The 27,149-nt window shown below is 46.3% G+C and overlaps 1 protein-coding gene across 4 annotated transcripts in view; it reads right to left on the reverse strand.

Moving 5' to 3' along the window:
* Positions 1-24,800, reverse strand: part of KCNS3 (potassium voltage-gated channel modifier subfamily S member 3) — a 39,306-nt gene extending 14,506 nt beyond the window's left edge. Inside the window, exon 1 of one of the 4 annotated variants that reach the window (XM_045447659.1) lies at positions 24,653-24,800. The gene's annotated coding sequence lies outside the window, so the exon portion shown is untranslated. Of the gene's footprint in view, positions 1-23,405; positions 23,440-23,884; positions 24,064-24,648 lie in introns of those variants that run through there. The other 3 variants (XM_045447658.1, XM_045447657.1, XM_045447660.1) reach the window with 3 other exon arrangements.
* Between the last annotated feature and the right edge of the window lie 2,349 nt (positions 24,801-27,149).

Genomic DNA, 27,149 nt, shown 5'->3' on the forward strand with positions numbered 1-27,149 from the left:
CTCTCCACAGACCCCAAAGCCAATAAAACCTCCAAAGATAACAAGAGGCACTAGAGACAGGGCTGCGGTCATTCACCTCCCACACATAATTTCTTCTGGGAGCATTATTTCCCTAGCTAATTCATCAAGGATATACTTATAAGCCTCTAAATGAATACATTTTAACCCATTTCAGAGACCCAGTTCTGAGTGTGACTGCCCTAATAGAATTAACAGTGCTGCTCTAATTTGAAATCAATTTCAAAGACTGGCCAAATTCGATTTTGCTTTATTTGTCCATTGTTGTATTTCACAGATCAGAAAGGACTACACAAGCTAGATCAGAGTCCTCCAGTTAAAACGTGTGTGTGCATGTGTGTGTGTGTGTGCATGTGCGTGTGTATGTGTGTGCATGTGCGTGGGGGGGGCGGGTAAATTTGTATCAAAACAAAAGGACAAATTTACATTTCTCTCTCTGAATAAATTAAAGAAACCACAAAAATGTCCAGTTCCCAACAAGGTAAGCTGTGCCTCATGTTGATACATTCCCATAGATTTATACTAGGATCTAAGCATCCATCCATTGATTTTCATGTTTTCAGATCAATGATATGTGCTACGCAGGGGGGGGGGGGCGGGGGGCCGGGGGGGGGGGGGGGGGCAGAGGCAAGGTGGGGAGGAAGAAGAAAAGATTGATTCCCAGCTTCAGAAAGAAAATGAACGAAGTGCCTCTAGCTACGTCAGTCATCAAACAAGCATTCATTATAGTTTAAGATCGGCCTGGAATTATCCTAGGCATTGGGATTACAAACAAGATGCAGTGGTTGCCCCTCCTCCCCACCCCCCAGGAGCTCCCAGGCCCAGAACCAAATGTAATAAACAAGTAATGGCGTCCCACCAACATCAAGGGGGCAATGGTGAGGGAGCAACGCAGGAACACACCGGTTCCAACAATGGCCAGAGCAACACTTCGGTGTGTTTTCACCTCTAATAAAGATAACAAGGAAAGACCCAGAAAAAAAAAAAAATGCAGCTCTACCCAAAGGTAATTTCTGAGATGGGACTCTTAGCGAAGAGGTAGAGAAATCTAAACAGGGATAAATAATATCAATTCAGGAGCTAAAAATCTGTCCTTCTCCTCCTTCTCCTCCGCCTCCTCCTCCTCCTCCTCCTCCTTTTCCTCCTCCTCCTCCTCTTCTTCCATGGCCCCCCAGCAACACATCATCGGGTCAACCTCAGATATTTGTGTTCCACTAAAACGCAGAAATGCTACTCTCCCTTTTTTTAAGGGTACAGCACACACATACAGTCTTTCCTTTGCCTACCAGATGCCTTTCCAAATGTAGCACATTTTAAGGGAAGGTAAGATTAATCTGGCTGGGAGATAATTAATTAACTGCAAGCCGCTTTGATGTGACTATATTAATTACTGAAGAGAAAAAATTAACAGCACTTCTAAGAAACCCCAAGCATTGCTGAGCATTGGCTCATCACAGAAGGGCTGGCCCAGGGACAGACTGTGAGGTGAGCCAAGTGTATCTTTTTTACAGAAACTGGTACCTAGTGGGGCCCTCCATCAATGTCTGATAAACTACTAACGTCCCGGGCTGCCTTTTCTCTTTCCCTACCCAAACTCAGAATTCTAGTGTTCTGCTTCATTTCCCATCACTATGACTCCTGTCAAAAAAACGAAAACAAAAACAAAAAACAAAACTGGATTTTTGGAAAAGATATACCAGTCAATACCTCTCAGTGTGAATTTATGCCAATTCACTCTCCTCCTAGGGCATTCACATTCTAAGGGTGACCTTTCCCTTGTAAAATGATAACCAGCACTTTCTGAGTCCAGTACAACATGCCAGGAACCTCCCAGGAGTTTCACACACGTATCACCTTAACCACCGTAAGTGTTAATTGTTGTGACTCCCCTTTTATAGGTAGGACATCGAGGCTCAGGGAAGCTATTTGTCCAAATGCCAGAGCCAGGATTCAAACTCAGGTAAGTCTGCCTGATGTCAATCAGCATAGGAAATTGAGATCCACATCCAATGGTCAGGGAAAGTGAAGGACTGGGAGAAGTGGGTAAAACATGGCCCAAACCAGCAGAATTTGGGAAAGAAAAATGTGTGCGCCCAACACATTCTCCCCTTCCTGCTTAACAGCCCCACCAAATGGTTCTATCCTCCATATTCCTACCACCTCTGTCAGAGCCTAACGGTTCAAAAGAAGAGAGTATTGTTTGTGACTTAGCACTGAAGCAGATTTCTGACTTTGCTGAGTGATTCAGCAGGATTGGGGCAAAACACATCAAGCTCGCTCAGGCATTGCTCGCCTCTGTAGAACTCTCTTCGCAGTAAAAAGGGAGATCCTCTCCAGCATCCTTGTGGACAGACCCTCCAGCTCACCTAGATCTCCTAGTGGGTTGACCACAGCACTCAGAAATATACAAAATGACTTTCTCCATTATGTACAGGGAAAAAGTGAAGATCAACTCTTCCATCATCCAGAGAGCTGACATCCAGTCTTGGAACAAAAGAAGGAAAATCACATGGACAAGCAGACAGTGCACAGGGGTAATAATAGCTCCCTATGCCCTTCTCTTAAGACTCAAATTAAACTATAAAATCAGTGCCTGAGAGATAAAAGCAGACATTCCAAGTGTCACTGCTGCATAGGTCTGTGTCTTACGGACTTGCACAGAATCCTGAGTGTACCTGTTACTGCCCCGCTCACGTTCTTCTGAAATATTGTCACCTCCGTGCTACCCACTAGCTGAGAAGCCTCCAGTTAAGGACAGTGTTAAAATATCAGTCTTCGTATTAATTATCCCTGTTACACAACGGTGGTTGACACATTTTTATTGAGCCAATTCCTCTCCCCCACGGCAATGAGACTAAAGAGTAAATTAATTAAAAGAATCAATATGGATAAGGAAAGGCAGTTGGTCAGCAAGGGAAGCAGAGGAGGAAAGTGTGAGAGATCAAAGTTGGTTGCCGAGAGCCATCCCAGCACTTTCTAGAGGTGTAATCCTGAAGATGTTGCACATTCCAGCCCCGATGGGCACATCTCGCATGGATTTTTAAGTGTCTAGACCTAGAGTTTCAGCTATCATTAGATACCCCAAACCCTCGCCTTTTCAGATTCTAGGCTCCCTGAGGCACCTCCTGGCAATTTCAGTTCCCAGGCACCTTGCCAACGGAGAGCATATGAGCTATGCTGCCAACAACCGTGTCCACTCTATCCGCTGGTTTTATTTATTAGTGAAACGTAATAAGGTGGGAAGAGGTTTACTCACTCAGTTTTCTGTGAGTTCCTATGAGAGTCAATCTGCTAGCGTCTGGTACTCTGAAAGTGAGTTTCTGAAGTTGCCGGGCTGAGAGAGAGCTTGACCTTGACCTGTGATAAGGTCACCAGGTAAAGAGCACCATCAAGCACCATCCTGACAGCCAGCCAGCTTCCCTGGAGACATCCTGACCTTGCAAACTTCTACAGAGTTTATTCACCCTCAACACTACTGACATTTTGAGGCCAGGTAACCCTCCTGTGGGGGGCTGTGTCATGTACTTTATGATATTTAGCAGAATCCTTGGCCTCTACCCACTAGACACCAGAAACACATCTCACTTTCCCCTACGGTCGTGACAACCAAAATTGTCAAATGTCCCCCAGAGAGCAAAACCATCCCCACTTGTGAACCCCTGCTCTAAGGAGACCTCAGACACCTGTCTGGAAGCTGGGAGTTCAGAAAGCTCAGGATGGCAGATGGTACTAATACTTTGCTGACAGGGGCCAGGGATATTTCCCCAGACACTTGTTCTTTTAGAATTCAGTCATGGCATTTCTGGTGTCAGACAAGCGAAACTTTGCAAGTGAGCAAAGATAAAAGGAGGGTTAACCTTTTGTTGAAACTCGAAGCGTGCTTCGGGCAATTGGAGTCTGGAGTAAAGGTTAGTGATTTTCTCTGAGAATCTATATGATATTTGCTAACATTTTGGGGGGCAGAACTGACACACAGCACAATGCATTAATATAGTTGGAAAGATGGCTTACTACAGCTCTTCGCAGGTTCGTGTCCTCCCGCTGACCAGACCCACTCCTTTGTTTTTTTAAATGTTTATTTATTTTTGAGAGAGAAAGAAAGACGGAGATCAAGCACAGGAGAGGCAGAGACAGAGGGTGCAGGCAGTTCAAAGCAGGCTCTATGCTGACAACAGAGAGCCCAACGCAGGGCGCAAACTCACCAACAGTGAGATCATGACCTGAGCCAAAGTCAGAAGCTGAACCAATGGAACCACCCAGGTGCCCCTGACCAAACCCACTCCTGACCAAAGCTCCAATCTTGGAAACTCATCAATGTCCCAGGAAAAGTGCAAATACATGTTGGTTTTATAGTCTCACCACTATTTATCAATCACAGACTAATTTTCAATAAAATCTAAGAGTAATGAAATAATAGGAATAATAACAAAAGGTGAAATTCAATGCTACTCCTATCTTGATTAGCTAATGAGAGTTGTGGTCTGGGGTTTTGCTTAAATAAAATTAAGATATCACAATCAGTCTGAAATCAGATTTAGTGTCCCAGAAAAATTGTAGTTATATTTAAATCCTATAAATCCAAAGAAGTCAGAATAATACAACACTTTCCAGTTGACTCAGACAGCAGATTACTAAGAATATCCCTGACTTACTTAGTTTTTCCAAATTATCAAATTTCAAGATATACATTAATATGAGAAATCCTTGAATTAACGAACACTGTTTAAAAAATTTGCTGTGTCCCAAGAAGCAAGTGAAAACTTCTCAGGGTCTAATACATTCAGGGATTAAAAATAAATTTATAGAAAATAATAATGAAAATAAAATTATACAAGTTCTAGTCTTCAGGGAGGAAACCAGTAAGTGCCTTCCAAAGCAAAGGCTCTAAATTGTACTTGAAAAGTTAATATAAATGATATTTTCTTGGCCATCCAGAATGAGCAAATGCAATACCATCTCCAGAAATCCCTAAGGCTTGAACCACGGGTAACTAAATACCACTTTCCTCTTCTCGGGTTTTATGTTCCTAGACAACCCTCCCTGGGGAACAGAGGGAGACGGCAGGCTGCTGCTGAGTCACTGAGTCACCTCCAAAGGCAATCTTCAGAACGGAGAGTAAGGAAAAGCCCTGTGGAAGGGTGTGCACTTCAAAAGAGGGAGAGAAATCTCATGGTCACTGATCGCAGCAAGGTCATCCCCATGTGTTAACAGGGCTCTGGGACCACCCTGAGTGGCCCATATGGCTGCCACTATTCCACCGGACACCCCCACTTGCAGATACCCCCTAAAGCATGACTGGCTGAAATCTGGGGCTCAGGCCCAGCCAGGTAACAGGCAGGCAAATCAGCCCACCCAGGGGCTTTAGGCCCTGTGCTCTGTCTCATTCATCCCCATGTTTTCAATGGCTGATGCATCAAGTGTCTGCACTAACACGGTGACAAAAAGAGCAACTCAAAGCAAGCAGTTCTGTAGCATAGAGAGGGAGAAACATAGCATGCCAGGATAATTGTGATTGGGAACAGGTAAACGGAAACCTTCTGGAGGACACTGTAGCAATGTGTATTACAAAGCTGTGGTTCCACCTCTGAGAATGTATCCTGAGGGAATGAATTAGACAAGTGTGCAAGGATGGGTATCCAAGGATGTTCACTGCATCAGTGGTTACTCATAAGCGTAAAAATTCGAAGGCAAGCTAAACGTCCATCAACAGGGAAATAGTCAGATTAGGAGGTAGCCATGTAATGCAATAGTCTGTGGCCATTAAAAACACCAAAATCATAATAATGGAAGGAGGTCCCGTACACTGAATCAGGTGTCTCAATACCTCTGAGTGTTTGCACGTCTGAACCCATTTAATCCTCATGACACTTGAACAGGTAGTATTTTTATTGGATTCATTTTACAGATGGAGAAACTGGTAGATAGAGAAATTAGCTGACTCTCCAGGGTCAACAGCTAAGTGATAGCCTCATGGTTTGAATCTGAGCAATAACACTCTAAAGCCATCCTGTTAACTGCAATCAATGCTCTACTACCTCTAGACTCATGAGAAAACCATCAAAATATGCTAAGTAAAAAAGAGAAAAATAATTAATACAATATATGGCATGATCTGATCCTTATAAAATATGTCTAACTTTACAAAGTGAAAAAAAATAATCTATAAGAATATACACTAAAATGTTAAATACATTGTCTCTGGGTGATAGAATTCAGGGTGATTTTTGCTTTCTACTCCGTACCTCTCAACATTGTGTGACTTTCTTTGCAAGCATTAAGAAACACTTGTGTAAACAGTCATTCCTATTTGGAAAAATAAACAATTGAAAGTAGGCTTAGGCAGGACTTGGGGAAAGGAAGGGGGGTGGACATCAAGTGAACGTACAGACTTGGCGGAGGTGGGACCCTCGGCCAATGGACTCCTTGTGAGAGTCATAAGCTTCTGCCGTAGATCCACGTCTGCTTTGTGGCCGGCACTGTCCCAGGGACTACAGAAATCAAAGGACAACATGACTCTGGCCCTCAGAGCTTAGAGTTGCTTAGAAGCGGTTATAGGAGGGTACGTAGGTAAATAAATAAGTGTAGTACAGGCGGGAGATGTCAGGTACCCTGAAGAGAGGTACCAAGAAGGTTCCATGGAAATTCAGAGAAGGTAATGGGTCCCTCTGGGATCGGGAAGTAGGGAGAATGACAGGAATGGGTGGCATTTGAGCTGAGCCTTGAGAGTGAGGTCAGACATAAACAAGTAAAGGAGACAAGTAAGTGTAAAAAGGCTGTTCTCCAAGGAGAGGAAGGAACATACGCAAAGCCGCGGGACTGGAAAGCTTGTGTTACGTACAGAGAGCAGAAAATAGTCGAGTCTGGCTAATGGAGCCCTATGACCTAGAGCTATTCATATAGAATATAAAGAACTCTACCTGCATTACCCACACCTTTGTGAGCCAGGAATCACCAAGGTGAGTGATATCCTTTAGGAAAGGAGAAAGGATTACAGGTGGCCATACAGACAATCTGCTGAAACAGGGACCATAACTCAGGTCTCCTGAACTATTTAGCCACAAGGAACCAGTCAGGGAGACATAAAAAAAACAAAATAAAAACAAAAACAAAAACAAAAAAACCTCTTGGAGTTATCGTTATTCCCAGAACATCTCAAAAATTAGAGGCTGGTGTTGGGTACAGCAATCCCCCGGGAACTGCAGCGATCAAAGGTGGCAAAGAGTGAACCCCAGTAGTATCTATGGAAGCACAGACTGATCAGGCCAGAAACGTGGGCAACATTCCATGAATTCACCCACTTCTCTTTTGTACCTCCATTTAACAGAGCAGGAAAGCAGGGGTCGGTAGGGAGAATTCAAGAGGTCCTTAGATTTAGACAGGGGGTGGCAAAAAGTCTTGATTTTTCACTGAAGTTAGGAATCCCCCCCTTAAAAATGCAGGCAGTGGCCCAGGGCAATAAGAGCAGTACCAGTGACTTCACCCCACTAGAAATTCCAGATAATCCTGTATCATAGCAGAATTGTTGCAGGCCTCAGAAAATAATCACATAAGTTCATTGTTTCTTTGAAATCACAGTAGTAACAGACCAACTGCTAGGTCATCCTTAAGGAGCTGATGAAGAAGCACACATATCACTAAATCATAAGGTGGTTTAACTGTTTTGGTAACTATGCATTTCCATACAGTTGGGTTCCTTTATAGTCTGTGGCTCTTATTTTTTGTATCTGAAAGCACTGTTCTGAAAAGTGGTCCCTAGGCTCCCAGACTGCCAAAGGGGTCCCTGGCACAAAAAGGATTAAGACTCCATTAGCTAGAGATCCTGTTAAAATGTACATCACACCATGTACTCCTGTGTTCAACTCTTCAGTGACTTCCATCTTGCTCAGAGCAAAAGCTCCCTTCCTCCATTTTATTTATCTGATTTCACCTCCTTCTCCTTTCTCTCTTTCATTCCCCTTGGCGTACTGGTGTCCATGCTATTCTTTAATCATTCCTGCCTCAGGGCCTTTGCACTGGTTGATCTCTGTCCCTGGAATGCTCTATCCACAGGGGATTGTATGGCTTCCCCACTCTCTTCAGGCCTGGACTCAAATACCTTCCAAATGAGCCCTTCCTCAGTTACCCTACCTAAAATACCCCCCAACGAAACTCCTATCCCCCCACTCCTTGTTATATTTTTTCTCCTTAGCATTTATCACTCCCTAAAATAGACTTAAAGACATATACTCTGTTTTTTTTTTATCATATTTATTATTTATTCCCCCACTCAGATATGAGCTCAGTGCAAGCAGGACTTTTTATGTCTTAAATACCACCATAGCCCAAGTGCCTATAACCTCGTCTGACACACAGTAGGTTCTTAAAAATGATTTGTTGAATTCATTAGTTAGCATTTGTCACATAGCTTGGCTACTGGCTGCTTCTATCCTATGTCGAATTTTAAAGTCTGTCTGTCTACTGTGCTATTGGGAGAAAAGAAAAATCACAGCAAATGTGTTTCTGAAGTTGTGGTCACCACAGAAGAAAGGCAGCTGATTTATCAGCCACTGCAGAAGGAGATGCATTTTCTTCCTTAATAAAAAGGGTTTTCATCAAAGGCGAGATAGACAAGTTCACACACACACACACACACACACACACAATAGGTTATCAGATCAAGTTATATCATAAAACAAATACAAAAAAGTAAATGGGAAAATTGGCACATGGCATACAACCAATAAAAGGCCCGTGAACCCAAGCTGCCATAGAAGTGATGCTAGTTGATAAGACCATCACACAGATTCCACCTGGCAAACGGCAGGAGGAAATGGACAGCATACAAACACATGAGTAAATGCAGGTAGCAAGTCACCACATGGACACTGCTCAACTTAGCCAGCTCTGCTGAAACGCACAGGGGCCCCTTTTGAGGCACTGTTACTCAGACTAGCAAAAATGCAGGTAGCCTGGGAGGATCTGCGGCTGGCAGGGCAGCCTTCACAGACATGCAAAGCACCTCATTCCATTCCACACCCTGGAGCACTCTGTTTCAGTAAGAACAACCAAAGCAAAGCCTGGATTCCTTGTAGTTCCAAAATGTGAGTCGAGGACAGAGAAAGTACTATTTTATATCACATACATCCTTATATGCTCAACTCACTCACATACTGAAAAATAAAACTCTCCCAACCCCAACTGCCCTTCACAACACAGCTTAAAATCATCGTTTACACTCACCCTTCCTTCCTCTTGTGCAATTCTTGCCCTGACACTCCACGAAGTGTTTTTGCTGAGGGCACCTCAGGATGACTTCTGCACCAGACCTACATGTCCAAGGCATGTGTCACTGTCCACTTCCCACCTCCCAGGCACCTCCCGGCCCCTCCCAGTTCACTGGTGCCACTTGTCTGACTACTCATTCTTGGCTTCACCTTCCCAAACCTTAAATCTGGGGTCACAAAATAAAATACCTGCAGGGGCCAGGTGCCTGAAATGAAAAAAAAGAGGACATCCGGCCACGGTGACAAGCCTGCAGAGCACCGACCCTGCTGAAAGGGGACTGCTGTCCCTTGTTTGTGCACATCAGGTGGTCGGATTGCCCGGTTTGCCAAGAACACCCACAAATCTTGTTTTTATGTGAACTTTCCCAATTTTCTAAATGTTGGCAACTATTGGTTTTAATGTTTTACTGCTGTGAGCCAAATCAAACAAATCTGTAGCCGGATACAATCTGCAGGCCTCAGATCTGGGTCACTGCAGCCCCAGGGGCTCCTCGTATCCCTCTACTCCTCTCCCTGGGAATTTCATTATCTCCAACCCGGATCTCCCCACTACATTTCAAACTCTTGTAACTCCCTACTGGACGTGTCCATTTGAATGTCCCATTGGGACCTTAAAATAAACATGTCCACACTTCCCTTCATCCTCTATTCCCCAACATTTCTCAAATTCCTTTCCTTTCCTTGTCCCTCCCGCCTCTGCTTTAATTCAGACACTCAGTATTTTTCCATGGTTTATTACAATACACTTCTAAGTATCTTCCCTGCCTGAGACCTCCCCCCATCCCCTACCTTTTTGTCCATCTCAAGTTCACACTACCTTCTAAAATGTGCAGGCTTAAAGTCCTCTGATAGCTCCCTTGCCCTTCAGAATAAACTCTGGATCCAGATTGCTTGAGTCTGAATCCCAGCTTCAACAGCACTAGCTGTGCAACCTAGAGCAAATCACTGAAGTTCTCTGAGCCTCTGTTTTTTCATTTGTAAAACATGGATACTAAGTATCACACACCACATAGAGCCATCATGAAGTTTTAAAATGAGAATAAGGGCACCTGGTTGCTCAGCTGGTTGAGGATCCGACTTCAGCTCAGGTCATGATCTCACAGTTCATGGGCTCGAGCCCCACATCGGGCTTTGTGCTGACAGCATGGAGCCTGCTTTGGATTCTCTGTCTCCCTCTCTCTCTCCCCCTTCCCTGCTCATGCATGTGTACATGCTCTCTCTTTCTCTCTCTCTCTCTCTCAAAAATAAACATTTAAAAAAGAAAGAAAATCTTTAAAAATGAGATAATAAAAATAAAGCTGTCTGTGCTTAGTACATAGTAAATGCTCAATCAAATGTTAGCTGTCATTATGTTTCCTCATCCATTATCCTCACATTCTACAACCCAACTCAACTCTAGGACTATAAAGAATTACCTGAAATTCTCCAAAAGTACCCCTGACTTCTCACTTATCTATCTGCTCAGAATGCCCCTCAAGACTCATATTCTCTATCATATTCTCCAGAACCGAGCCCTGACCCCAGATCTCTCTCTACCCTAAAACCAGCCACTGGCCCCCTCCGCCATTGCCTGCCTCCATTGAGTATTTAACTTGCTAACCTGGAGTAGAACAATTTCCCAGAAGCCTCCACCACAGCACTGGGAGCCCCACAAAGGCAGGGCCTATTTTTTCTTAACCTTTGCATCCTTAATGCCTAGCAAGAAACAATGAATGAGTGAACGAACTTCTTTAATCCCCAAACCAACCCAGAAAGGCTGGCATTATTATGATCCGCCATTCTGGATGAGGTTCAGAAGTGTTAAGCACACAGGAGAGACAGCGAGCCCAGTGCCCGAGCCCAGCTTTCCTGGGGAGGCCCGTGTTGGGGAAGCTGCTCACACTTTGCTCCTCTTGGCGGTGCTCTGCAGGCTGTCTTTACACACGAGGCTCATGTCCTTAAAACTAACTGTACTTCTGTCTTACCCCCCTAAATAAGTGTGGGATGACAAATACGAGTTTTCATCGACTCATGCTCTTTCCACCAAGAGCTTCAAAATATCTACAAAGTCGTTGTAGATACACGCAATCAGTAAAGAGTCAAATTTTTTCCTGTGCTTACCTCTATGAAGTATGTACACTCAGTCTTCTTTACAGTCTCCATTACAAAAATAATCTCTAGTAAGCCCTTATATGGCGCTTACGTTGTACCAGGCGCTGCCTTAAATATTTTATCTACCTTAAGGTAGATGCTATTATTATCCCCACTCGGCAGATGAGCAACTGAGGCCAGAGAGGTTAAATAACTTTCGCACCGGAAGGGGCAGAGCTGAGACTCAAATTTGTAGACAAGAGCAGAGGCTGTACCTGGCCTGCCAGGATTTGAACCTCAGTCGTGCCAAGTTCTAGTTGTATACTTGGGTAAATTATTAAAATCTCTTAGATGTTTCCTTGTCTGTTGATCGATAGATAAGTACATGATAGATAGATAAATAGATGATAGATAGATAGATAGATAGATAGATAGAGATGGTATAGATAGAATAAGAAATATAATTTCACTTAAGATAAAATGATAATGACTACCTTAAATTGCTATGAGAATGAAGCGAGTTGATATGTATACCACATTCAGAACAGTGCCCAGCACACAATGCAAGTGCTACACAGTGTTCATTATCATTATCATTATCATGTGAGTAAGAGCTGGAATTCTACACAGAAATTCTCCTATCCGTTTGATGCTCTTTTCACTCCGCCAGGGGCACACACCTCAGCGGAACCACCTGCAACACAGGGAGGCTGGCAGGGCCGTCCGCAGGGCCTTGGTCTCCTGTGCCCCTCTCAGTACATCCCTGGCTCCATTTCAGCAAGCACCATCCTTGAGTTCACCCCCCACTCCCCTCTCAAAAGCAGCAGAAAAGGCTACAAGCTTAGTCTTTACACGCCGGTGTGAAATAAGGCCTTTGGATAGTTCCCACATCTATGAGGGTTCTTGGGATACCAGCAGGAGATACTGGTGTTGGCTCACTAAACAGACAGGATTTTTGTCCCAAGGCAATCTGTGGCTCTCAGGGTCAAAGAGAAGTCTGAAAAAAAGCACACCTGGAAACAAGCAGGAACTGGGGACCTTCTGAAGGTCTGCAAGCAGAAACTACTCCTAAAGGAAAGGTCTGGTCGGGGAGCCACTCCAGAAAGGACACATCCAGCGGCCTCTTCCAACCGGGAGCGCCAGACACATTAGGGCTTTTCCAAAGGATTGTAGAAAAGCGCTTATTTATTGCTGCTGGAAGTAACAGACTGCTTTTGGCAAATCATAACTCCTCAGCACATTCACAACAAACCCAGAGAGCCAAGTGTCTGTTGCTGTAGTAAGCTGCCACAGTGGCTATTTCATGGGGTGAAAAAACAAAAGTTGCATGTAACGTTTTAAAAGATACCGTCAAATAAATACGATAGTTCCTTTAGCATCCAATCCATTATCTGGAAGGTAGAAGGAAATGTTCTTCTTCACAAACATCCACATCCAGCTCCTAGAAGCTATCCTGGGAGGATTTTTTTAAAGCTTTCCCCAGGACTATCTGCTGTGACTAATTCCATACTTCATCAACATGAAAAAAAAAAATAGAAATAATGAGATTCCCCAGACAATGCAAGCCAAAAAGCTTTCAGTTGGACTTGTTAAAATTAGATCTCACACCTCTCTTTTTTCCAGTTTGTTTCCTAAACGCAATCTCCTCCTTGAGTTTCCAAGTTCTCAAGACAAGGAAGAAGGAGGTGGGGCAGAGCTGGAGGGAGGAAAAGGAGATTCTCTGAAGAGCACAGTATCCATGAGACAGCACAGCTCAGGACCATGCCCCAGGAGAGAGCTCTGGGCACCACCCCGGGACAGGTGCAGACTTTCCCCAGAGAAGCTGAAAGAATGTCTTCACTCCACAGAAAATAGGAACGAACACTTGAAAAAAAGCAAACTTTGTATACCCTGAAGGAAACATTGGATTGTTTTCACGCTCAAAAATTTCCATGTCTTGAGTTTCCTAACTCAAGTTAGTTTAGCAAGGGGAATTCCAAACAGGTACATGCTAGATCAATTTTGTAGCTTCTGAAAAAGTTAACAATAGAATGGTGCAAACAGGGTTTTTTTGTTGCTTGTTTGTTACATAAACAAGACAAAAATCATGTGTCCCTCCCTCCCTCCCCCCACCCCCCAAGGAGCCACCTAGTTCTTTTATTTGAAATCACAGATAAGCAACACATTGAATTGCTAAAGTTCAAGTTCCTATAACATTTGATGAAAAGAGGCTAAAACAAAGAACATAACAAAAAATTAACTTGGCTGCAGATTTATTCTATAGCAGTAGTTCTCAAAGTGTGGTCAGGGGACCCCTGGGGTTCCTAAGACCCTTTAAAGGGTCCATGAGATAAAAAACTCATTTTCATAATAAACGAAGATGTTATTTTCCTGTTTACTCTCATTCTCTCATAAGTGGCCCAGGAGTTTTCCAGGGAGTATATGACGTGTGAGATCACAGACTACACAGAGAAGCAAGGCTAAGAATCCCCCTGCCTTCCATTAAACCAGACAATAAATACATTTGTAAAAATATAAAATAATGCTATTCTTGTATTGTTTTTGTTTTGAAAAAAAAAAACAATTTTTCATAAAGATATGTCATTTATATTAACATGTAATGAGATTACTATTATTATTTTAAATGAATTAATAATTAATACTTTAAATTTTAACCTCTTTAAGATTTTATTTTATTTTAAATTTTTATTTTATTTTTTGTGAAACAGAGAGAGAGAGCACAAGCAGGGGAGGGGCAGATAGAGAGGGAGACACAGAATCCAAAGCAGGCTCCAGGCTCTGAACTGTCAGCACAGAGCCCCACACGGGGCTCAAACCCACGAGCTGTGAGATCACGACCTGAGCCGAAGTTGGACGTTCAGCCGACTGAGCCACCCAGGCGCCCCAAGATTTTTGTTTTTTAAGTTTTTTTAATGTCTATTTATTTTTGAGAGAGACAGAGACAGAATGCGAGTGGGTTAGGAGCAGAGAGAGAGGGAGACACAGAATCTGAAGCAGGCTCCAGGCTCTGAACTGCCACCACAGAGCCCGACGCGGGGCTCGAACTCACAAGCTGTGAGATCATGACCTGAGCCTAAGTCAGATGCTCAGCCGACTGAGCCACCCAGGTGCCCCAGCCAAGATTTTATTTTTTAAGTAATCTCTACACCCAACAGGGGGTTCGAGCTCAAAACCTTGAGATTAAGGGTCACATGCTCCACCAACCGAGCCAGCCAGGTGCTCCTAAAATATAACTATTTTAATTTCTAACATATATATTGATAAATGAGAGTACGCACTGCAGCAGCCAGAGTGATGGCAGGGCAGGCACTTAGAAAGTTTCTTTACTTCTTTGACCAAATTTTAGTTGAAAGGAGTGTGTACGAAACTGTAACCAAAGGAGGCATGATGCTTCCAGAAAAATCTCAAGGAAAAAATATTGCAAGCAACAGCAGAAGCCGTTGGATGGGGCTCTAAAGGAAAGTGTGGAGAGATTCACCCAGTTAGTATGGAAGTTGGACGTCAAGGTCTCATCCCAGAAAATGGAGGCACCAAACTAGTTCTAGAAGACAAGGACTTTTTATTTAGAGATGGTGACATTCTTGGAAAGTATGTAAACTACAACACATTATTGAAATGGTATCGGAGCACCTGGGTGGCTCATTCGGTTAAACATCTGACTTCAGCTTAGGTCATGAGCTCACAGTTCATGAGTTGGAGCCCCGCATCGGGCTCTGCACTGACGGTACAAAGCCTGGCTTGGGATTCTCTCTCTCTCTGTCTCTTTCTGCCCCTCTCCCCACTTGTGCTCTCTCTCTGTCTCTCTCTGTCTCTCTCCAAATAAATTAACTTAAAAAAAAATGGTACATGTAAAGCTGCCCATTCATAACTGAAGTTGTGAAATCTTTCATCATGTAGTATAATTTCTATGTCTCTCTTTTATAATAAACTAATGGTATCCAAAAAATACTGATAGTTATAATTCACACTAACAGGAGCTTTGTGTGTGTGGGTGGGGGGGGGGGTGGGGTTCAATAATTTTTAAGCATGTAAAGAATCTGAGACCAAAACATCTGAGAATGCTATTTTTCATAGGATTAGAATCTCAATTTCTTTTTTTTTCATCAAATTGTTTTTATTGTGAAAAAATACACAGCACATATAATTTACCATAGTAACCATTTTTAAGGGTACAGTTCAGTGGTATTAAAAGTATTCCTGGAGCGCCTGGGTGGCTTAGTCGTTTAAGCATCCGACTTCGGCTCAGGTCATGATCTCGTGGTTTGTGAGTTCGAGCCCCGCGTCGGGCTCTGTGCTGATAGCTCAGAGCCTGGAACCTGCTTCGGATCCTGGGTCTCCCTCTCTCTCTGCCCCTCCCCTCCTCATGCTCTGTCTCTCTCTCCTTCTCAAAAATAAATAAACATTAAAAAAAAAAAAATTTTTTTTAGATTCCTAACATACAACCATCAGTACCTTCTATCTCCCGAACTCTTTGCATCTTGTCAAACTGAAACTCTATACCCAGTTACTACTTGTCTGTGGTTTGTCTACTTCTGTGCCATCAGCTGAGCTGCTCACACCAGTGAGCAAACCTGTGGGGCACATGTCTGAGTGCACGGTGTGTGGAGCAGGACCCTGCTGCCAGGGGAGAGAACAGCCACCTCTCTTCTACACCTCCCAATCCTGGAGTTCCAGTACGAACCTTCTAGCTTCCCACCCTTTACAACTTGCCTCTGCATCTGTGGGCATTCTGAAACCTAACCCCGGTGTCTAATAAATGCTTACGTAGGATTTATCTCTGAGTGGCGAACCCTACCGTATGAGGGAAGGGCTGTAAAACAGGGCTGGCTTGTGCGATTTTAAATGATGTGTCTGGCTGACAGCAGCGACTGGCCAAAAGCAGCTAAAAGCAAACCCATTCGTTTAGGACCACATGGCACAACTTCATCCTGTACCCTCGGCTTCTAAGCCCCACATAAAGGACACTGGGCGAGAAGGCAAGATGCACTAGAGCGTCCATATTTTAAGTCTGGGGGGCACCAGGAGAAGAAAACTCAGTGCCCCTCACCACAAAGATGCACGACACTGACATGTGCTTTTTAATCAGATCAAGAAGTCTGGGGAAACTGCATAAAAGGTGAAGTTCTCAGGCATCATATGAACTTCCTATTTTTGCATATCCAGAGAGCCTATCCTGTAGATTTGTGATCTAAGGAGATGGTGAGAAAAGATGGGCATATGGAGACCCTTTCACTCTTTGACAGAGATGATTGATAGATGATCGATAGATTAGATAGATAGATAGATAGATAGATAGATAGATAAAGATTAGGTAGATAGGACACTGCCACACAAAGATACTTTGCATTTACACATTTAGCCTGGAGGAGGAGAAGAGTCAACCCTGAAATAGCCCCAGGGCTAAATCATGACCAGGCATGTCTAATCACCAAGAGGAGGAGGGTAGGAAGAGGTTTGAAGTCAGCAGCCTCATGAGGGTACCACACTTAGAATACTGGGAATTTTAAAAACCCACAAGAAAAACACGGCACAGAAGGTGTATTTATTGACCTCAAAGACAAGCATACTGATATAACCTTTTGCCAGAACCCAGGCACCTCCTCTCAGTCCAGACCTACCAACCACAGTACCAAGTTCTCCCATCCCTCTGACCAATTAAATTGTTTACCTTAAGTAAATCCCAGGAAATGCTTTTAGGGTCACCTTGGCAGTCAGTCAGGGCTTAAGAAAGCCAGACCAGTCCACAGCAGAATGAAAGTTACACAATGTGGGCATGTTTGGGGCGCCTGGGTGTCAATCGGTTGAGCATGTGACTTCAGCTCAGGTCGTGATCTCATGGTCAGTGAGTTCAAGCCCCGAGATGGGCTTGCTGCTGTCGACCTGTCTGCACAGAGCCCTCTTGGGATCCTCTGCCCCCCTCTCTCCCTGCCCCTCCCCCGCTCATGTTCTCTCTCTTAAAAAAACCAAAAAACAAAACAAAATAAACAAAAAACAGGGTATGTTCAAACCCCAAATTTTAGTCTGCTGGCATTCTTTTATCTCACCACAATAATTATTTCCCAGGAGAGAAGTCAGCATTCCTGAAAGAAGTCATCAGGAAGCAGCAAATGGCTTAACTGATCTGGGGGTATCTTTCAGTTCTATGGTCCTATCTATATTCTCATTCCACACAGCTACAAATTGATCACTTTTTCTTTTTTTTTTTTTTTCTTTTTTTTTTTTCAACGTTTATTTATTTTTGGGACAGAGAGAGACAGAGCATGAACGGGGGAGGGGCAGAGAGAGAGGGAGACACAGAATCGGAAACAGGCTCCAGGCTCTGAGCCATCAGCCCAGAGCCCGACGCGGGCCTCGAACTCCCGGACCGCGAGATCGTGACCTGGCTGAAGTCGGACGCTTAACCGACTGCGCCACCCAGGCGCCCCATTGATCACTTTTTCAAGGCCCCATCAGGCTACCTGTGATGTTCATTCTTGATCTGTAGTCCAGCATATTCTGCTAAACCTGGGTCCCCAGGTATCTCTCCTGAATCTTTTCATAAGATACCCACGGGTAAGGGGGAAGAGTCTCACGTGATGAAGAGCAGGTGGTGAGGGATTCCACCGAGACACAGAAAGTTGGCTTAGCCATACCCGGGGCTCTCCACCAGGCCTCACTCCCACTTATCTCGGTGGGGCTCGGCATCTCCACACCACCAGGCCTATCACTGGTGTCTCTCCATTTAAGGCAGTTGGTAGTCATCAAAGAGCAAATGCTTCGAATCTCACCACAAATGTTCCACATACCCACTCATAGTTCTCCTAATTCAATTTATGAAAACAATCCAAATTAACACATCCGAATGATACGACTGAAGAAAAGTATCCATAGACAGATCACCTATTTTTTTTTTTAAATCATAAAATCACCAGGCTGTGAGGAAAACAAGAACAAAAACACACAGAGAAGGACAAGAGACAAGCTCAAATTTCCCCAGCAGTTAGTGACAAAACCAGAACAGGATTCACATTTCTAATCTTCTACAAGTGCAAGTGCCATATAACTCCAAGCACAGAGACGTGGACGTGTTGGTTCACTGAGGACGTGGGTGCAGTTCCCTAACCTCGGCCAGGGTGGCTTCCACACAGACGGGCATAGCCTCACACCTCATCCGGCACCTGCTCAGTCTCTCCAGTCCCTTTCAGAACCAACCTGCACGGATGCGGCCTCCACTTCCTCCCCTCACACTCTTTTTCACTCGGTCTGAGCTGGCTTTAGGTCCTAACTCTCTGACACTCCAGTCAAGGAGGCTCCCAACTGCCACGCCTGAGCCTCTCTGATCTGTTCTTCACAGGTGATCTTGCAGAAATATGAATTGGCTCCTGATACTCTCCTCCTACAAATCCGTGAGCTCCTTCCCACAGACCCCTGGATAAACTCTAAGGTCCCCAATCTGGCATAAAGGGTGCGGCATGATCTGCCCTTGTCCTCCTCTCCAGCCTCAACCCAGCCACCCAACCCAGCTCTCCAGAAGTTCCTCCAAGGCTCAGTGTGCATCCTTGCCTTCAAAGCTTCACATCCCTCCGCAGCCTGGAATTCTCATTTGATAAACTTCTCATTTGATCAACCCCTGTCCATCCCTCCGAATGAAAAGTCTCTTCCTCAGAAAGGTCTTCCCAGCTCCCACATCTTAACTAGTGCCTTCCCCATCCTTATTCCTCTCTCCTAGGAAGTTGTTTAGAGCACCTGCCAATCCTTAAATGTTTGTTTCCTTTTTTAAAGTGTTTTCATCTTATTTTTTTTTGAGAGAGAAAGAGAGTGAGAGCATGAGCAGAAGAGGCATAGAGAGAGGGAGACACAGAATCCGAAGCAGGCTCCAGGCTCTGAGCTGTCTGCACAGAGCCCGACACGGGGCTCGAACCCACAGACCGCGAGATCATGACCTGAGCTGAAGCCGGACGCTTAACCAACTGAGCCACCTAGGCGCCCCTAAATGTTTGTATTTCTTTGTTTAATATCTGTCTCCCCATCCACCTCCCACCCCTACATGTCTGTTTTTTTTTACCACGGCATACTAGCACCTAACAGTGCCTAACGCTGGGTAAGTACTCCAATCCTTGTGGAATGAATGCTTATATATATTTTTATATGTAAAGAGGATACATATGATTACATAAGTTCATTGTTAAGTCAACATTGATAAGCATCTGCTAGAAGGTCAGCTGAGCCCAGATGATCTGCTCAGGATGATGAGCAAGAGGCTTTCATTCACCAGGGACCTCCTCAAGCACACTGAAGCCAGCTGCTATCAACATTAACTGCTAATCTGTAACATTATTAGCTAAAAGCAGATGTTAGCACCTCATCATTCAACATGTGTGCAATTAAAGATAATTTTAAAGGGTACCTACTCCAAGCAAACCATGGTGCAAGGCTCTGCAGGATTCCAAGGAGAGCAAGACCCCCTTGCCCACAAAGAAATGATAAGAGAAAGAAAAATGATAAAGGAAGGCAGGGACGGAAATTCTTCTAAGTCAGATTCTACATTTGATTGCACATTCTCAACATTGTTATTGAATTCGTAATTGGGATTTCTCTCCACGTTTCCCATACCAGGCTCCTGAATGCAAAAATAAAACAACAGCAATATATATTTTCTCCTCCTTCCCTGTGCCTCCTGACTGCCAAGAGCAGTGCCCAAAAGCCAGTTTCAGGATGAAAGTCACAATCAGTCACCTCCAAGGACCCTCCACATCCACTGCCTTACTGGAGAGGCAGACGGATGATGTCTTTGGAGTCAGAAGACCCCTTGCTATGACCAATTCCAAGTGGCTCACTTTGCCTTGTTTTCTTCATCTGCAACTTGGGCTTCCAAACCACCACCTGTCCATTGCTTATCACACTCTGTTCTTAGAACTTAAATGAGATACCCTGCGAAAGTTTCTGCAAACTATACTAGGCTATACAAATGTGACAGTTTGTGACTTTTATCAGGCAAATATTTAGCATCTTGTATTGACCTGTCTCGTGCTTGTTAATCTTGAGTCTCCAGGTCCACTGTGTGTTCAGGCTCAGAGAACACACATCTTTTATTCTGCCTGCCCTTGGTATCTGCAGTACTGGGCACACGGCACCCACACAATAGATTCTCGTAGGTTGGTTACTTGTTGGCTTTCTTGACGGATTTGACTCAGAGGACAAAGTGTTCTACGATTTTTCTGGATTTTTCATGGATAAGAAGCACTTCTTTCTGGAAATAGCCATAATGTTTACCTAACCCATGATCTTTATGATCTGTCTTCCTTTTTCCCAATTACATTGGAAAGAAGACTTTTTTGGCAAAAGCCAAAAGAACATTTCTCTAATGCAGTTTTCAAGCTTCCTTCTAAGGATGAGACAGAGGCCAAAAAGTCACTCGGTAACAGCAAGTCACATCTGGTTGGCGTAGGGCACAGTGTTGGGGCTGCAGGGATGAACGAGGAATGCAGAATTTCACAGTCGCTCTGCACCCAGACTGCCAGGGATAGAATCTCGGCTTCACATAGTCCTACTTGTGTGATTTTGCACAAGTCATTTCATTTCTCTCTTTTTTTTTCTCATCTAAAATGGGGTAATAATTGCTACACTTATCGTGGTGAGCACTGTGATGTATGGCATTGTGAAATCACTATGTTGTATATCTGAAATTAATATAATATTGTATATCAACTATACTGCAATAAAAATAAATAAATATTTAAAAACTAAAATAGGTAACAATAGACCCCCACCTCCAAAGGTTGCCATCTGGATGAAATGAGTCAATACATCGAGAGCTTTTAGCACAGTGCCTAGTAGAGGGTAATAACAAATATTAGACATCTAGATCCTTGTAGCTAAAAAGACTGAGGGTCAAGAGATGAAAAGTGACTTAAGTCCAGGAGCCATAAAGAGATTGAAACCAGGGCTGGACCGCACATCCTTGTGGGTATTTCACCCAAGTGGCACTCTGGAGAATCCACCTTCCAGAAACCTGAGAAGCAAGGGCAGTAAAGACACCCACCTTCCCCTCTGCCTGGAACTACCCTGGATAGCTGCCCCTGCCTGCTAGTGGGACCCCCAAGCCCAGCCTCCTCTTTTGATCTTCCATGGGACTCAGAATATACCTAGAGGGCTCCCACCTAGGGCTGGCTCCCCAGAAAAACTGTGATGAAGAAGGAAAGCCTCACTCCCTAATGGGGTTGTTCTGAAGATTAAATGAGATAATGCCTGGAAAAGTGCCGAGAAGAGTAGCTGGCATATGGTATGCAGTCAATAAATGTTCTCTATTAAAAAAAAAAAAAAAAAAAAAAAAAAAAAAAAAGGAGGAGGAAACCCTGTGGTGCCTGCTCTCTCAAAGCTGCACACATTCCAACCCCAAATGCCAGACACAGGGCAGATTGAGATCTCGGGTAGAAGAGAGGGACGCAGAGTCCTGGAAGAATTACAGCAAAGGGCAAAATTCACTTAAGATAGAGGAGGTGTCTGGAGTCCCCATTCTCCATCTTTCTTTAAAAAAAAAACAATAAGGAAGAAGGAAAAATACTTAGCTGGTGCTTTGCTGGCAAACCCAAGCTTCAGAGTATTGGATTTTTAATATTTTAATATTTCTAAACAGAGCGAAGACTGCCTCCACCCCCTACCCTAATTATTTTTATACACTTGACCAGCAAAAGCTTGGCTTTGCCACACTGATGAATGGGCTTATTCAGGCTGGTTTTCCAGGTAAAAATGGCTCAGACACAAGCCAGAATTAAAACAGATCCCACAAATCTCCTTAGAATATTCACCACCTGCTTTGGATTCAGAGTTCTTAAGCACTTCAGGACCACCTTCTCCTCCCTACCCCAATATTGACAATCCCTAGTTGTGAAAAACACAAATTTAGTATCAGATCAAGAGAAGGAAGGAATCTGGTGGAAAAAAGAAAAGGAAGAACAGAACTAGACTGAGAGCAGAGATTCATGTCGTGCTGCGCATCCCCCAGAGCAGAGCCCAGGGCCTAGCCCAGGGGGAGCTGGTTGTAAAGGCAAAGTGATGAATCCATGTCCCCGCGGAATTTACCACCCAGGGAAGGAGGGAAACCGACATATTACACCAAATTCAACCACAAAATCAACTCCGCCCTCTTTCAGCCTGAACTATGTGGGGAAGAGAAGCACCAGGGCATCTCCCTTTAGCAAAGGGGCAGGTGCTCAGGAAAATGCTTGCTTCCTGTTTACCTGGGCAAGGTATTTGCAAGTAGTCTAAAAAGGGGGGAAACACACACGGTTCTATGCAAATAGTTATGCAAATCACTTAAGCAAATACACGAAAAAGGGAGGGGAAGGTTTCCGATCTGGTTTTCCTCACCTGCCCCACTCTTCAAAGGGTAAGATGAAATACAAAATCCAGGAGCGGGACGAACTTCAAGTCCGCTCTCTATGAAGACCAGGCACAACCCCGCTCCACCCGCTCACGCTCTGGCCTCAAACCAGAGCCCCCGGGTTATTCAGGGGGGTGGAGGCGGTTCTTCGCTGTCCTCCACCCCTGCCACGGGCTGCCGGAGTTAGACTACCGGCTCGGTCTCCCTTGTGGAAATGTGTGGGACAGCAAGGACGCAAAAGGTGCTCCTTTCCCAAAAGACATGGGGAGAGACAGAGCGGGGAAGGCAGGGGGAGGGGGGGACGGGCGGGGAGACCGAGCCCTGCAATGCGAAAGGCTCCCAGCCCGGCTTGCCGCGGCTCCTGCCGGAAGGTCTGGCTTGCTCACCAGCCCATTCACATGTACAGGTCCGGCAGCTACCCCGAGGAGCGCGGGAAAGGGAAGTTCCCGACCCCCCACCACCGTTGCAAAACCGAGGAGTCGGCGGGCGAGTCTACATGGGCCCTGCAAGCCCCAAGCATCTCCCACCCCGAGCGCCCCGGCAGTCCGTGGGCGCAGCGCCGCACCAGGACAAGGGCCCTGGGTGCGCTCTTCCCTGCAACTGTCGCGGGGCGCCTTGCACCGCTGTAGGGCAAAGGGGAGGGGAGGACTGCCAGGAAAGAAGGCGGAGCAGGCGGCCGGGGAAGCACTTACATTCGCCAGGAAAGCGCCTCCTCTCGAGGAAGAGAAGGAAAGGCTTCCAGGCTAAGGAAACGCCCCAGGGATGCCCTACGCAAAGTGCCGCCTTCCCCCCCGCCCCCCCTCCGCTCCCCGACTCTCCCGCCTCCGGTCCGTCCTCTACCCCGCAGCTACCCACCCCACGTCCCAAAGAGGATCCTAGATACCCTCCCGAGGCCTTCAGAGGGGCCCAGCCAGTTTCGCCACCCGCAGCTCGAGCAACAGGCGGATCTTTAGGACTACCAGCGACGGCGGGCTCCGAGGACCGGAGGATGAGGGGCGCCGCGAGACAGGCGCCCAGCAGAATGCAAAGTCCCTGCGGGCCTAGACCTGCGCAGTCTTGCCCCCGTGGCCTGGCCCGCGGGGCTGCTGGGGCAGCAAAAGGTGGGGAAAGTTGCGGGGTCGCACGGGGAAGTCGCCGGAGTGCGCGCGGAGGAGGGGGCAGGAGCAGGTACCTGCGGGAGTCCCGGCGCCTCGAGCTCGCTCCGCTTTGCGACGCCGCCTGCCCGCGCTGCAGGAATCAGGCCTCGCCGCGCGGCCCCGCGCCCGCCGCGGCGGCGGCGAGGAGAGCGGGGTGGCCCGCCTGAGTCCGTCGGTCCGTCCCGCCCGGCGGGAGCTAGGCGCCCGGGAGCCGCGAATAGGGCGGGGCGGGGCGGGACGGGGAGGGGCCGGCCGCTCGGCCGCCGCCCCATTGGTCGGGCTTCGGCAGCCGCCTGGCTTCGGGCCCTCCGCCCGCGCTCCCCAGGCGGAGGGCCCGGCGCTCAGACGCCGGCTATTGCAGGTTGCGGGACTCAGGCCGTGCGACCCGCGGATGCACGGAAAGACAGGCGGCCTTGCGGAGCGCGCGCCCCCGCCCAGGCCCGAGTGCAGAGTCACCCCCGGAGCCGCGTGCCCTGTCCGGGTGGGAGCAGGAGCGCGCCCAGTGCCTCCTACCTGCGCGCCCTCCGGACTGGAGCCGCGACCCAGAGGGAGACCGACCACCTCATTCCGCGGCCCCGGCGCCTCCGGCAACTGCCTCTCCAGAAGTCGCGACCCAAGCGACACTCTGTACATTGGCCGGGATTCTCTTAGGAAGTGCCGAGGCCCCAACTTGTTTTAAAACAAAGTGCGAAGGAAAAAAACGGCCCCGGTCCTGCCTGTTTACCAGCCGCCCCGCTGCCCGAAGACTCGTGCACGGTGCAGAACAAGACTGTTTCACACGCTCGGTTCCTCGACTTACCTACCAAGTCACATGCACTGAGCGAAAGGGGGACGAGTCGAGTCTCCTTCCCGAAGGATGGAAGAGAGGTCAGAGGGAGATGCCTTCGGCCGAGGTTGAGGAACAAACCCGGGCCTCAGCGAGGGCGGCGTGCGGTCCAGAAGGCGTCGCGGGCCCCTCTGCAGTGAGCAAGAACTCAGTGAACCGCCCGGAGGAGAAATGGGACGCTCGGGGACCCACCCCCGCGCTCCCCCGCCCGCCCCCAAACTGCAGATTTTTAAGTTGTGCAGACTTGCAATAATTCCTCAGAGCCAGCTGCTCCAAGCTGTAGGCTCCCAGTGTTCCTGGGTTCCCGCCCCACATCACGCAGTGGAGCAGCCGCCCCCAAGCCAGCACCTGCTGACCACTGGCCTCTGACTAGCACCTAGCAAGACCACACAGAGTGAAGTTCCAGGCCCTGAACCAGGCACATGGGAGAGGACAGGGGCAGAGGGATGTACGGAAAAGGTGAAAGACACCTTCTTTGACCTCGTCCAAGTACCGGCTGATGTCTTTGGATTTTCACATTGTTTTTGTTTGATCAAAACCCACAATAGGAATCAAAAGGAGCAATGTTTCCAGTATCTGGTAGGCTAAAAGGGGGTGAAATCTGCTCCTTACAGGGATAAGGATAGTAGCAAGCAGGAATGGCAGAGGAGAAGAGAAAGCACAACACAGTCTTTCCTCAGACACCAGCATTTTCATTTGGCTCATGGAAGGCAAGGTGGGGACGCAAGTGACTGGAGAACAGGTATTGGGGGCCCTCTGTCCCTAATCCCATTGTTCTTTGGCTCCCCCAAGCCTGTCCCCTGTTGTGGAAGAGGATCCAAAGCATTTGTCTACACTGCTGTTTGCAAGCCTCTGAAGAAGGTAATTTGCATATGCAATCATGATGTTTAGGGTAAGATCTAAGATTATTCTAAAAATACATTTATATTTTATCAGCACCTAAGAAGAATGCTTCCAAATCTCTCCCAGCAGTTAGCTATTTAATCATTTTAAATCACTAAGTTATCCAAAAAGTCCAACATTGTTTACTTGAGAATGAAATATGTTCAGAATCTTCCAAGCACTGCAGAAGGCATCTGCAGTGCAGAAGAGTCAGGGAGCAAGGTCTTTCTCATGGGTCTGGATGGCACCTGTGAACTGGAGGGAAGGCACCCATGGTGGAGGTCAGAAAGCACCCCCACATGGCATCTGTGAAATCTGGAGACAGAAAGGACAGGCCTCCACTATGGCCATATGGGGGTGGGGTGTAGAAGGGGCACAGATTTAAGAGACAGACTGGGGTTCTCATCATGCAGTACCCTAGGGGGAGCCCCATAAGCAAGTCACTTAGTGAACATGGTGTTTCTTCTTTTATAAGAAAACTTCCTCCCTTACAGATGATCATGTGAAGCATATAGAATAATGAAGAGGAAAGCATTGTATGGACCATAAATTACATGTCTATTCCCCCAAAGTTCACCCCTGACAGTTTACCAAGGTTGGGCCAGGCAAAGTGGCAAATGCGTTCATACACACACACACACACACACACACACACACACACACACACACAGAAAACCATGCTCTCCATCACCGCCCCCTCCTACTAGGGCTTCTTCCTCTGACCTCAGTCTCTGTTGCCACAAGTGCCTGCTCTGATCCACTTGACTGCCTCTTTCTTCCCACACACCCATCTCCTTCCTACACCGTCTAAATGTCTTTATGCCACATGATATGACCCCATCCCCTTTTCATTAGCCATGGACATAGAAAAGCATCTGGGCAAGCCATGCATTAACCTATAAGGGGTTCATCATCAGCTGACAATAGTACTCACTCCTCCATAGTTTCCAAAGAGACTCCCAGAGTCAGTGAAGACATCTCAAGCAAATGTGGGCCCAATGCAGTTTGTCTTCTAGGCTTCCATATTCTTTCCTGCTCTGGACACTCTCTTTAAGGTCTTTCTCTCTTATCCACTTACCCACTGTCCATGTTCTCCCTCTCCTCTTCCCTCCCAAACCTTTTCTTGACCCTTCGTTGTCTCTAAAATCCAAATGACAGAAACCCAGCTGAATGTCACCGCTGGAAGTCAGGGAAGTACTGATTTGCTTTTTAAATGGAAAAAGGTCTACGTGTGAAAATGAAGGTGTTCTCACCTCTGGCAAGAAGATGGTGAGTGAGGAAGCATTGGTAATAGTGGCTAACATTGATTCCATTGGTTCCGCTTATTGGCTTCCCTTTAGACAGCAGCCTGAGTGTCACTCCAGCCCATCTCAGGATGTGAAACACAATTCCCCCAAAGCGCCAGTGTTTTTCACATCGCCCTGCACTCACAGTGGTCTCCCTCTGCTTGGAATATCCTTCCCAACCTGCAGCCTTCTTTGCTCAAGCAACTCACTTTCTCTTAGGAGACCATTCAGTTTCTAATCACTACCCTCTGGAAAGCACCCACCTCCCCCCACCCCCACCTACCCTGGGTTGTGTACCTCCTCTCC

Source organism: Leopardus geoffroyi, chromosome A3, assembly GCF_018350155.1.
Source record: "Leopardus geoffroyi isolate Oge1 chromosome A3, O.geoffroyi_Oge1_pat1.0, whole genome shotgun sequence".
NCBI lineage: Eukaryota > Metazoa > Chordata > Mammalia > Carnivora > Felidae > Leopardus > Leopardus geoffroyi.